This window comes from Ochotona princeps, chromosome 19 (assembly GCF_030435755.1).
Source record: "Ochotona princeps isolate mOchPri1 chromosome 19, mOchPri1.hap1, whole genome shotgun sequence".
NCBI classification, from domain to species: domain Eukaryota; kingdom Metazoa; phylum Chordata; class Mammalia; order Lagomorpha; family Ochotonidae; genus Ochotona; species Ochotona princeps.
The window spans coordinates 1,122,261-1,134,141 of NC_080850.1; positions in this window are offsets into that span (position 1 = coordinate 1,122,261).

Consider the following 11,881-nt stretch of genomic DNA (forward strand, 5'->3'; position numbering starts at 1 on the left):
TTACATAGCCACCTCAGGATGGATGCTCACTGAGAACAAGCTAAAACAACCAAATAATTAGGATTAAAAAATGGTTAAACTAACACAGGTACGCAAATCAGGGAAAAGGTCCGAACATAAGAAGTCATCAACAAACATGAGCCTTTCTGTTCCTGAGAACATCATCTCCAGCATACACAGCATTAGAGGCTCTGCCCTCTCAATGTCCTGACGCTGCACCATAGCATTAACTCTGCTCTTGACATTTAGCTTTAATTTCTTCCTGGACTTTATAACCATAACAGCTCAAAGATTCTCCTTCACACCTGGAGCTCAAAAAGTCATTCTACCTTCCATCATTGCCATCTCCAAATCTCAAGTTGAAATGAACTACAGAAGAGTCTATCTCCAGAAACAACATTCCTTCCCATCCCCATGGAAGTTTATTCAAACATTAACACGTTTGCCTATATTTTACCTACTCCAATACATATTTAGTATTATTAATTAACATTCTACATAAAAGGCTAAAGATTCTTTGAATTTTGCCTTCATTTTCATGTCTGAAGTTAGTTTGTTCAGAGTCTCAAATTTGAATTTTAAAAATTTGCTTCTGAAAAACTCTTCCTCCAATGAATTCCAAGGTTAACAACTTTTTCCAGTGAAAAAAAATTGAAAGGTATCAGAAAATAATGAAAGGCTACATTTTGGTGTTTGTGTATACCCAGACTCAAAGTTTCTGGCTCTTCTTGCCTGCCTTGCAGTGCCAAGTGACTAGATATAAAGATGTAAAGGAGGAAAAAATACATAAGCTTGTGTCTCACACATAATGACATATTCATTTGGGAAGCACACCCATGGTGTAGTGATGAGCTGCTATAACTTTTTCCAGATTATATATAATGTGTGGGTATATATAAACACACATACATATTAAATCTAAATGTTAATGCACACAATTACATTTACAATTCAAACTAGGGCTTTCTCATTTTCTAAATGAAAAATAACGTATCCTTAAAATACACAAAATATCTTTTTTTCTGTACAGCTCTGGCAGATTTTGAAGATTTTATGACCTGATTGAATCCCCAGCATTCTTACTTCAAATGTTCTGTTTCTATTATCATTGTCCACTATATGATTTGTTTCCTGGGGTTGTGCAAACATTTCATAAAATATTAGAAAACAAATAATTAAATCCATACTTTTAGAACATGCAATCAACATATTTTGAATACCTCAAAGGCTTAATGATGCTAGATTCTGGAAGAAAAATTCTTGAAACACAAAGCGGTTGTAAATTTACCTGTGTATATAAAATGTCCCTAAAGGTCATTTTTAAGATATAGGTATTAGCATTACAATACCTAAGATATTAAGTATTACTAATATTTGAGTGTTGCTACCCAAGCAGTATTATGATAACCATCATAATTTAAGTGTGAAATATTAAGTATTACTAAGTATTTCAAAATTAAGTATTTCAAAATGTGACAACAGAGAGTAAGGGCATATTTCATCTGCTGGGAATTTCTTGACAAAATTTCAAAGTTAAACTTGTAATTGTTTCTAAAGGGCTATACTACTATATAGGATTTTTAAAAATTAAAAGTTTTCACATCAAGATTGTACAGAGCAAACTTGCGTCAGTGTCATGATAATTTAATCCCTTCTTTAAGGATCAAATTAGGCCAAGAGAAGAAACAGGAACCAGAAAAGAACACAAGATGGGTATGTCCCACCTCCCATCAAAATAAATTCTATCGTCATCAAAAAATTAAATGTCCAACATGAAACAAAACAACAATAACAGCTAGAGGACACTAATGCGGTTGGGGTTTGACTGATGATGATGCCACCTAGCATTGCAAAGCAAAAAAGTCCATATTTAACAAACCAACCAGCACAAACCACTATAAATTTGATTGTATAAAAATAACATCATTGCAGGGCCAATGCCATTATAAGAATGTCATAGACAACTAATTCAGAAATACTCTTATTCACATCAAAATAACTAATTCCTCTAACTGAAGAGAAACTGAATAGGATAACAATCAACAGCTGAAGTAAAAAATGGAGAGGAAAAGCTGTTCACACAAATGAGACCTCAGGGTGGAAAGATCAAAAGTTCCATTTGCCAACAAACTTGGTGAAATGTCTCTAATAACATAAAATAAAATGAAAACACTTAAGCAGTACCCAAATTCTTAGGAAGACACAACAAACCATGGAACATATACTTAATAAACCTAGAAAAATATGTCTTTCAACATTCTGAAAACACAACCTTTATTACCAAGAAATCAACTCAAGTCAAGTACTGCAGCGTCACTGACATTTCTGTCAACTATTGTTTCTTAAAAAACAGGGAAAAACAACCAGGGAACAACAACCAGGATCCCTGAGCGGTCCACAGAAACAGAAGAACAGTAAACTTCCTTCGGGACTAGGGAGAGGAGCTTTCTCTGGTCCTTGTCTGCTTCCAATTTTGGGTCCCCACCTCCTCTCGTAATAACCATCAGGAGTGCTCCAGAAACCCCTCAAAACAAACAAAACTAGAATAGATAGACAGAGAACAACAAGGAAAGCTTAGAAACAGACAGGAAACAGTCAGCAGGGATGCACTTATAACTCACAGGGTGGGATACAAATATCAGTTACTCCTCTCTGGGGTGATAAGGATTTCTCTGCATACCCCTCCCAAAAACACTCATCTAAACTGTTGATATATGTCCTGTTAGAATTATAGAGTTAGACCACCTGAAAAACAGCCAGGTTCAGCGAAAACATGCTTCAATGCTATAAACTGGTAAATACTAAAATTAAAATAGGCATGAGACAGCTGAATAGCAATGTAAGCCATTGTAAGGTGTATAGAACACGGTTGAATATAGACCAAAATTGAAATGTCTATGAAGAAGTCACAGGTTGTGGTTGAGAACCTGCATTTTCCTATTAACATATTGGTTAATCAATACCATGTCAATTAATGCCATAATGCTGTCAATGGTTGGAAATATTATGTTGGGACTTTTAATTGATTGGGATGATAGTCTGCCGGCTCTACCTTCAGACCAGAGATGGTCTCACCAAGAAACCATTGAACTTACTAGGACAATAAGATGCTGGACTTTATGCTTGGTAAATACCTCCAATGAAAAAATGTCAACTGAATTTGAACTATGGAAATGCAACAAGGTGGAGCAATCCACCGTGGGGGGAGGGTTTGGGGAGGGGTGGGGGGAATCCCAGTGCATAAAAAATGTATCACATAATGCAATGTAATTAATTTTTAAAAATGAAATGCAATAAAAATGTTTTAAAAAACGGGAAAAAAAGAAGTGTCTAACAAAAAGAAGCACCCTCTATGACTTTACAAAACAACTTCCTGCCTTACTAGAGACCAAATACCAGGCAATCTGAATCTATTTGTAAGTTCTGGAGTGTAATAGAACTTGAAGCCTCCATGCTCCTCCATTTTTGATGATTTCTGACATTATGCCTTAATAAAATAGAGGAACAAAGATTTGCCACAGTGTCAGAATCCAAACATCTGCACATCTGCCTCTGAAGATGGCTACAAAGGGGAAAAGCAGCAGATGGAAGTCACACATACGGCCCTCGGGTGTACCCCATGGGTGGACCAGGGTCCCAGGGGGAGGCCTTCTCAAGTTCCACAATGCAGCTACAGGTGCTCTGAGGCCCCTCTGGCTGCCTTACTTTGCCCATACCACCAAAATGCACTGAAACCAAACAATCTCCAGCCAAGGCAATGGTCAAGCTGACAACAAGTCCCTCAGCTAGTGACTCTGACTCCAAATATCACGACCATGTGAGGCCAGGCTCCACGTGGGGTCAGGAGGCTCACACACCAAGCACATGAGGGTAGACCCTGTTCTGTGGGCATGAAGTGAAGGGGACTGGTCAGGGACCCCAAAAAGGGAATCAGAGGGAAGGACACTAGGGACTCTGCTAGGAACAGGGCAGGAGAGCTGGAAGCAGGGCACTCACTGTGCTCAGGATGGCGACCTCCCTCACAGGTTGATCCTGATCTTCTTCGTCCTGCACAGCTCCAGGATCTTCAGAGCCGCTGCGTCCCCGGCTCCGTGGTCATCTGCATTGGTAAGCACCTCAGAACTGAAGGTGCCAGGCAAGAAGCAGCGTGGGGTGAAGGGTTTCCATCCTGCAGCCAATTGGTTGAAACTGTCTCACCAATCAGGACCACAGAGGAGGCGGGACTCCAAACTGCTCGCAGTGGTCCACCTGTCAAAGGAGCACACACCAAAGGAGGTTATGAGCCATACAGACTAACTGCGCTGGAACCATGGGTATGTATCAGGTCTCCCCAAGGCCAACCTGTGTAGATCTCCTACATCTACCTACCCAGGATCTTCCTGAAGCCCATTCCGCACTTCTGGTCTTGCCACCTTTGGTGTACGCTCTCTCCTGAGTGCCCCTTGCTCTAACTGCTCTGTTAAGATGACTACCTTTTGCTATCACCCATGAAATCAAAGATTGGTCTAACTTTAGTACCCATTTTATTACTTACTCACTTACATATTACTTAATTTACTATTTTATCTTAATTTAAATAATTACTTAATTTAGCTTTGGTTGTGTCTTTAGTTCATTCTTTAATACATGTCTTCCAATCAAATTTCTCAGTTGTTCTGGATCACTCTCCATAGAAACAAATGTTACTTTAGTTCTAAATTTAATTTGAACATTTGAATTTGAGGGTGTCACATGTGTTACCTCACTTGGTCAGCCTATTTTAAAATGATGAAGAACTATAGTGATTATTAAAATTTCATTATTAAAATTATTAAAATTTTAAACATTACAATTTAAATGTCTGCTAGTAATCATGAGACACAATGAACTAAATGTTACAGCTGCTTAGTGATTTGACTAAGACACACATATAGTTAATAAGAAAACTACTGCAGGGGCCAGGACAGTAGCCTAGTGGCTAAATTACTTGCCTCAAATGTGCTGGAATCCCATAGGGGTGCAGGTTCACTTCATGATCTGTGTGCAGCTCTGACTTCTGGCTTCAACTGACTGAGACTCAGTCTTTGCAGGACGGCTGGAGGGTGAATCATCAGATGGACACTTCCTATTACAATCTCTCTTCCCCTCTCTTTCTCTCAGGTTTTTCCAGTTTCTTTTCCTTCACTTCTCCACATCATTCTGCCTTTCAAGCAAATACATTTTTAAGGCACATCAATCAACATATTACATACTATTCATAGGACAAAGTACTTCACCGCCCAAAATATATAACAAGATTCAATAGCCAAATTATTCAGTAAGTTAAAAAGCACTCTCTAGCAAATTAGTGAGAGGAAACTAGTAAAATCATGTACAAACACCCCACAAAATGAACAGCAAGGTAAGTGCTGCACATCACCACTAAGATACATAAGAAAATGATTTTTGTTTTCATTACTTCTATTTTAACATGCAACAAATATTCTATCCTGGGAACCTGGCAACATAAAGAAATAAAAAGTATTCGTGTTTCAAAGACAGAAGAAATGATTCAAATTTATAGATTTTATTTGCAGAGAAATATAAGAACAGCGTGTACAGAGATTAAAAAGAGAAATAAACAGAAGGAAGGATGGGATGAGCAGAAGAGTGTGTGCAGGAGGGGGAGGAAGGGCATTACCAGGATATTCTTTTTTGTTTTTATTGGAAAGGCAGAGCTGGAGGAAGAAGGAGAGACAGAAAGAAATTCTATCTGCTGGTTCACTCTCCAAATGCTTTTAAAATGAGAGGAGCCTGGTGATCCAAAGCCAGGAGCCAGGAATTTCTTTTGGGTCTCTTAAGTAGGTACAGGAGCTCAAGGATTTGAACATTCCCAGGTCATAGGCAGGGACCTGGATGGGAAGTGGAGGAGCTGGGACACAAACCAGAACCCTCAGGCGATCTTGGCACTCTAGCTGGAGGCTTAGTCTACTGTGCCATGGACCCAGACCCAGGATCACCATATTCTCAAATCTGTGTCCATGAATCATGTCAATCTGATGTTTTTGTATTAACTCTCATTAACATGAGAATTGGAAACGTACAGGAATCCTATTTCATAAACTTTAGTAAATTTCTGATTACCAAATCAATATTCAAAATTCACCTGCATCTCTAGACAATAGCCATGAATATTCGGAAAATGAAATTAAGAAAAATTTGAAATAGTATTGAAATGAATAAAATACCCAAGAACCAATTCAGCAAATTTGTCAGTTCTATAAACATTAACTAGCATTATCATAGGAAGTATCTAAGAAGATAAAATAATTGTAAGATACCCTAATGTCATTGGTTGTTAGACTTACTGCTATTAGAGTAAGAATTACTTTTTAATTTCCAAGGACATCAGTGTCTAGATCCTTAATCCCTTGCAGATATGCACAGTGGGGCTGCCTGCCAGAAGATCTCGACATAGCCTTTCTGTGGTTTTCTCTTCTTAAAAGTCGCAACTGGATTCTCAAATGGAGAGAGAGAGTTCCCAGAGCCTACAGAGAAATCCAGACAGGAGCCAAACAAAATTCTTTCCACCTACTATAGTTATGGAATTTTTACAAGCTAGCCAGACTCGCAGGGATGCACAGAGATTGCTTTCCTAATTTGAACAACTACTAGAATATTGCAGTTGATTTCTATCAATCTCAGTATATTGTCACAATGACCATAAAACAACCAAAGGAAGCAAAACAGAAAATAAGAACTACAGTGTATGGACACAGTGAGTCTCAAGAAATGCAAGCTTAAAATGAATGAAAACACAAGTAATTCTTCTTTTATAAAGGGATTGTAGATCGAAACAGAAATTCAACATGCAAATGTTACAAACTTGAAACTGTAAGATACACTTAAATAGAAGTATGATGCACTTGTGACTGCGTAGCAGGCTGAGCCTCTGCTTGCGGCATCAGCATCCTGACTATGTAGGAAGACACGGCTGGTGTTCCAGCCCTGGCCACTGCAGGCAATTTGGACCAAATGATTAGATGGGGTCTCTTTATCTCTCCAATCTATCTCTCTCTCCCTCCTCTGCTGTCTTTCATCTCAAACTAATCAATCAAGTACACACAAAGAAATGAGTAAGGAACAAAACATAGTTCAAACTTAAAAAAAAATGGGGCCCGGCACTGTGGCCTAGCTGCTAAAGTCCTCGCTTTGAACGCCCCGGGATCCCATATGGGTGCCGGTTCTGATCCCGGCAGCTCCACTTCCCATCCAGCTCCCTGCTTGTGGCCTGGGAAAGCAATTGAGCATGGCCCAATGCTTTGGGATTCTGCACCAGTGTGGGAGACCTGGAGGGAGTTCCTGGCTCCTAGCTCCATATCAGCACAGTGCCAGCCGTTGCGCTCACTTGGGGAGTGAATCATCAGACGGAAGATTTTCCTCTCTATCTCTCCTCCTCTCTTTATATCTGACTTCGTAATAAAAATTAATAAATCTTTTAAAAAATTCAAAAAATGAAACAGTGAAAAATAATGGAAGAAATGAGAGAAAAGTGCCTTTAAACATAAAAGAACAAGGAGAGACTGTCATATCTAGTAACATGTGATTGAACTTCAGAGCACTGTAAATTTCTATTTTTGTTTCTACTGTTGATTCTGTATCATGACTTCATTTAAGGGGATGTACAGTAGTTGTGAAATGGAGACTGTCATATCTAGTAACATGTCATTTAACTTCATGGCATTGTAAAGTTTTACTTTTTTTCTGTTGTTGATTTTGTATCATGACTTCATTTAAGGGGATGTACAGTAGCTGTGAAATGGAGACTAACATCCAGATGTGAGGATGCAGTGTGGTATGCATTTCTGCTTCCAGACAAAGATGGACTTACAATGAAACTGTTTACTATATCTTGACAATAGGATGCTGGACTCTCTGCCATTGTTCATGCCCACAATGATGGACATATGACTGTGTATGAAGAACTGTATGTTAGTAATGATATAGAGGAACTAGGTGTGGGGGGAGAGAAATGGGGAGGGGAGGGGATAAGGGAATATGTAGTTATATCATAAAATGACAGCAATAATAATAAAATGTATATTAAAAAAACATAAAAGAACAAATACTTAAAAAGTATGCACATAAGTCTTCCCTTAATGGCAACTGTTCCAAATAGAAACAAAACAAATAACGGGAAGAATATGTAAAGGCACACACCTAATCCAATTATATTCTGGGCACAAGCGACTCACTTTAGGTGTAAAGATACAAAAAAGTTCAACACTTGCAAAGTAGCATCTGATGGCCCAAGTCCTTGGTTCCCTGCACACACATAGGAGACTCAGAAATTACTCCTGGCAGCCAGATTCAGATCAACTCAGCTCTGGCCACTGTGAACATTGGGGAAGTGAACCAGCAGATGGAAGACCCCTCTCTTTATCCTTCTCTCTGGTAAATCTGCCTTTCAAATAAAAGTAAATAAATCTTTTTAAAAACTAGTAGGTCTGGGTGGGGGAAAAAAAGAGGGGGTTGGCAAGAAAAAATAGTAGCCCCAGGGCACAGCACAGTAGCATAGTATCTAAAGTCCTCTCCTTTATTGACCAGGATCCCATATGGGCACTGGTTCTAATCTCCCCATTTCCCATCCAGCTCCCTGCTTGTGGTCTGGGGAGGCAGTGGAGGATGGCCAAAGGCCTTGGGACCATGCACCCGCGTGGGAGACCTGGAAGGAGCTCCTAGATCCTGCTACCCATCAGCACACCTCTGTCCATTGCAGTTTCTGGGGAATAAATCAGCAGATGAAAGATCTTCCTCTCTGTCTCTCCTCCTCTCTGTATATCTGACTTTCCAATAAAAGATGATTGCAATCCATAAGCCGGAGTCAATTCCCAGCTACTGACTCCTGACTCCGGCTCTCCAACGGTGATGGCTCAATAAGCAGGGTTTCAGTCTCCCCTGTGGGACACTTGGACTTAGTCCAGCTTCTGGCTCCAGTTCAGTCTAATCCCAGCTATTTAAAGAAATCTGAAGAGTAAACCAGTGGATGCAATTTCTGTCTGTATGTACTTCTCTCTTTCTCTGCATCTCAAATATAATTTTGTAACTCAGAAATTCAGAATTCATTTACATAATTTTCTCTATTAAGCTTAAGAATGTTCATTTGTAACATATTGAACACACTTTAGAAAGAGATCCCAGAATCTGGAAAATTAAGATTTAAATAGCACATTTCAAAATAAAATTTGTCACATACTTAGTTTAGGGTTTTTTTTGACATTTCAATCACAAACATGCACTAACTGATAAAATAAAATTTTAGAAATGTGCAGTTTATAATTATAGTTTCACGCTGAATGTTTGTAAAACACACCTTCTAGACAACTTCTTCCAAAATAAAAAATGATTTCAGGGTCCCGGCACAGTGGCCTATCTGCTAAAGTCCTCGCAGGAATGCATCAGGATCTCATATGGGCACTGGTTCTAATCCCAACAGCCCAGCTTCCCATCCGCCTCCCTGTTTGTGGCCTGGGAAAGCAGTTGAGGATGGCCCAAGGCCTTGGGACCCTGCACCCACATGGGAGACCCTAAAGAGGATCTGGGCTCCTGACAGCTGGCGTGTCTAATATTCCTAGATCCTGCCTGCCTGGTTGCTCTGCAGTGTGCTCCAGGACAAGGCAGGCTCAGAAGGTTCTACCCACCCTCCGGTACCCCAAGCCTGCCCACAGTCCACTCTGGAGCCAGGCCAGCTGGCCGACACCCCTCCAGGTCCCAGCCTGCCACCTGGACTCTAGCCACCAGCAACACTTCCCCACCAACCGTTCCAGGTACACAATAGACTCAGCCACCCACCTGCTCCCTCAGCAGGCTGTTTGGCTGCCCACTGATCTAGGACTGGACCCATATGACAGCAATCTGTAGCACCAGTCCCTAGGATCTGAATCCCCCGGCCCAGAGCATGCCCACCTCACTGCCACACTTACCTGTTTCAGCAATAAAAAAAATGGTTCATATGTGACCTCCCATGTTCCCAGCCTGCCTACCAGCCCCTCTACGGTCAGCCGAATTTGGCCAACACCTCATGCACCTCAAGTCGCTGGCCCCTGCTACTGTTGGGTAAGGCATGCTTTTCCATCAGCAACCCTCCCCACCCCACCCCTTGCCTACAGATACCTGCCATCCACTCCAGGGCCACACCAGCTGGCTAGCACACAGCCACATCCAGCATGCCCACCCTGCCACCATGTCCACTCTGCCACCCCACTTGTTGCTGCAGAGCCACGCCGGCTAGGGCAGCAGCCATCACATCCCCAGCCCACCTGTTCATTGCAACACCTCAAGGCCAGCTCCACTGAATCCTGTCCACACAAAGCAAGTTTGCATACTGTCTCATTTGCTGCTTCAGGGCCAGGTCCTGCTGCCCTTCACTAGGCGTGAACCCTAGCCTGCCAGCCCCACTGCCCATCTGTTGCCTCAGGGCAGGATGGGATCATCCAGTGACCACACTCCCTCAGCAGGCAGCACTGCCACCTGCTGATCTAGCACCTGCCCCATTTTGTCAGAGACTCTGGACCCCGGCTGGCATGCTCTGTCATTCCTCCTGGCACTTCAGGACCAGGCTCACTCCCCCAAGGACTACCATGCTTCTAATATTCTAGGCAGCCAGGCACAGGACAACTGGACTGGAAACCTCTATGCCTTTAGCCTACCCACCCAGTTGTACCATGAGCTGCTCCAAGAACAGGTGGGCTCTGCCAATGCTTGCCAAGCTCCTAATGTCCACCTGCCCCACTACCACCCCCAGCTCTTTGAGGATCATTCCACATTGGCCGGTGCACCTGCCTCCATCCACCCCACAGAACACCCCTCTCTTTCCCAGCTTGCCTATAAGCTGCTACAGGGCCAGGCAGGCGCAGCTGTTTCCCACCATGACTCTAGCTCGCCCATGCCACTCTCCCACCCACTGCTCCAGTGACTTGCAGGAAGTTCACCTAGTGCCATAAGCATGTTTAGCATGCATGCAGGCAGTACGCTCCACGACCAGGGGTTGCTCAACGAGAGAGCCCAGCCCACAAGCCATCTGCTGACTGCTCCAAGGTCAAGCCTAATAGGTCAGATCACCCTGTGTCCCAAGTCCACCCATTACCTGCTTCATTGCCAAGCTGGCTCCACTGGTATCCCTGCACCCACAGCACTGTCATCATCCATTTCATGGCCAGCCCGACTCTCCCAGGCCCCCTCCCCTCCACACTCCTACCTCTCTACCCTGCCATCCTGCCAGCTGCTCCAGGATCAGGTGGGCTAGCCCAGTGACCCAGCAGCCCCAGCAGGCAATTCACTGGCCTGCTCCTCCAGCACCAGGTCCACGGCACACCTTGCACATCCATTCCGCAGCACCTTTCCCACTCTGGGGACAAGTCAGTTCAGTTGGTGCCCCCTTTGCTCACAGCACAATAACCCTTGTCCACAGGACCAGGCTAGCAAGCACAGGCTCCCCAGCTCATCTAGCCTGCTTGCCCTGCCACCACACCCACTGTTCAGGGCTAGGCTGGCTTTGGTAGCACCTCCTGAGTCCTAGCTTGCCTGCCAACCATCAGTGCCAGGCAGGCTCAGCCAGTGCCCACAGCCACCACCTGGCAGCTGGTTGCTCCAGGGCCATGCTGACTGGGCTGGCGCCTCCAGTTTGCAGGCCTTCCATAGCCAGGTTGGCTCTGCCTGTGCCTCCTGTGCCCACAGCCCTATCACCATCCTCTCCAGAGCCAGCTTGCCAGCCTCCCCACCCAAATCATCTTGCCTGCCACTTCAGAGCCAGAAGGGCTCGGCCAGTTTCCCCAGCACCCACAGACACTGGCTGCCCATGGCTTCATCTTCCAAGGGTTGGTCTTGCTCGCCTCCCCGCAATGAGGCACTTAACTGTTCCAGA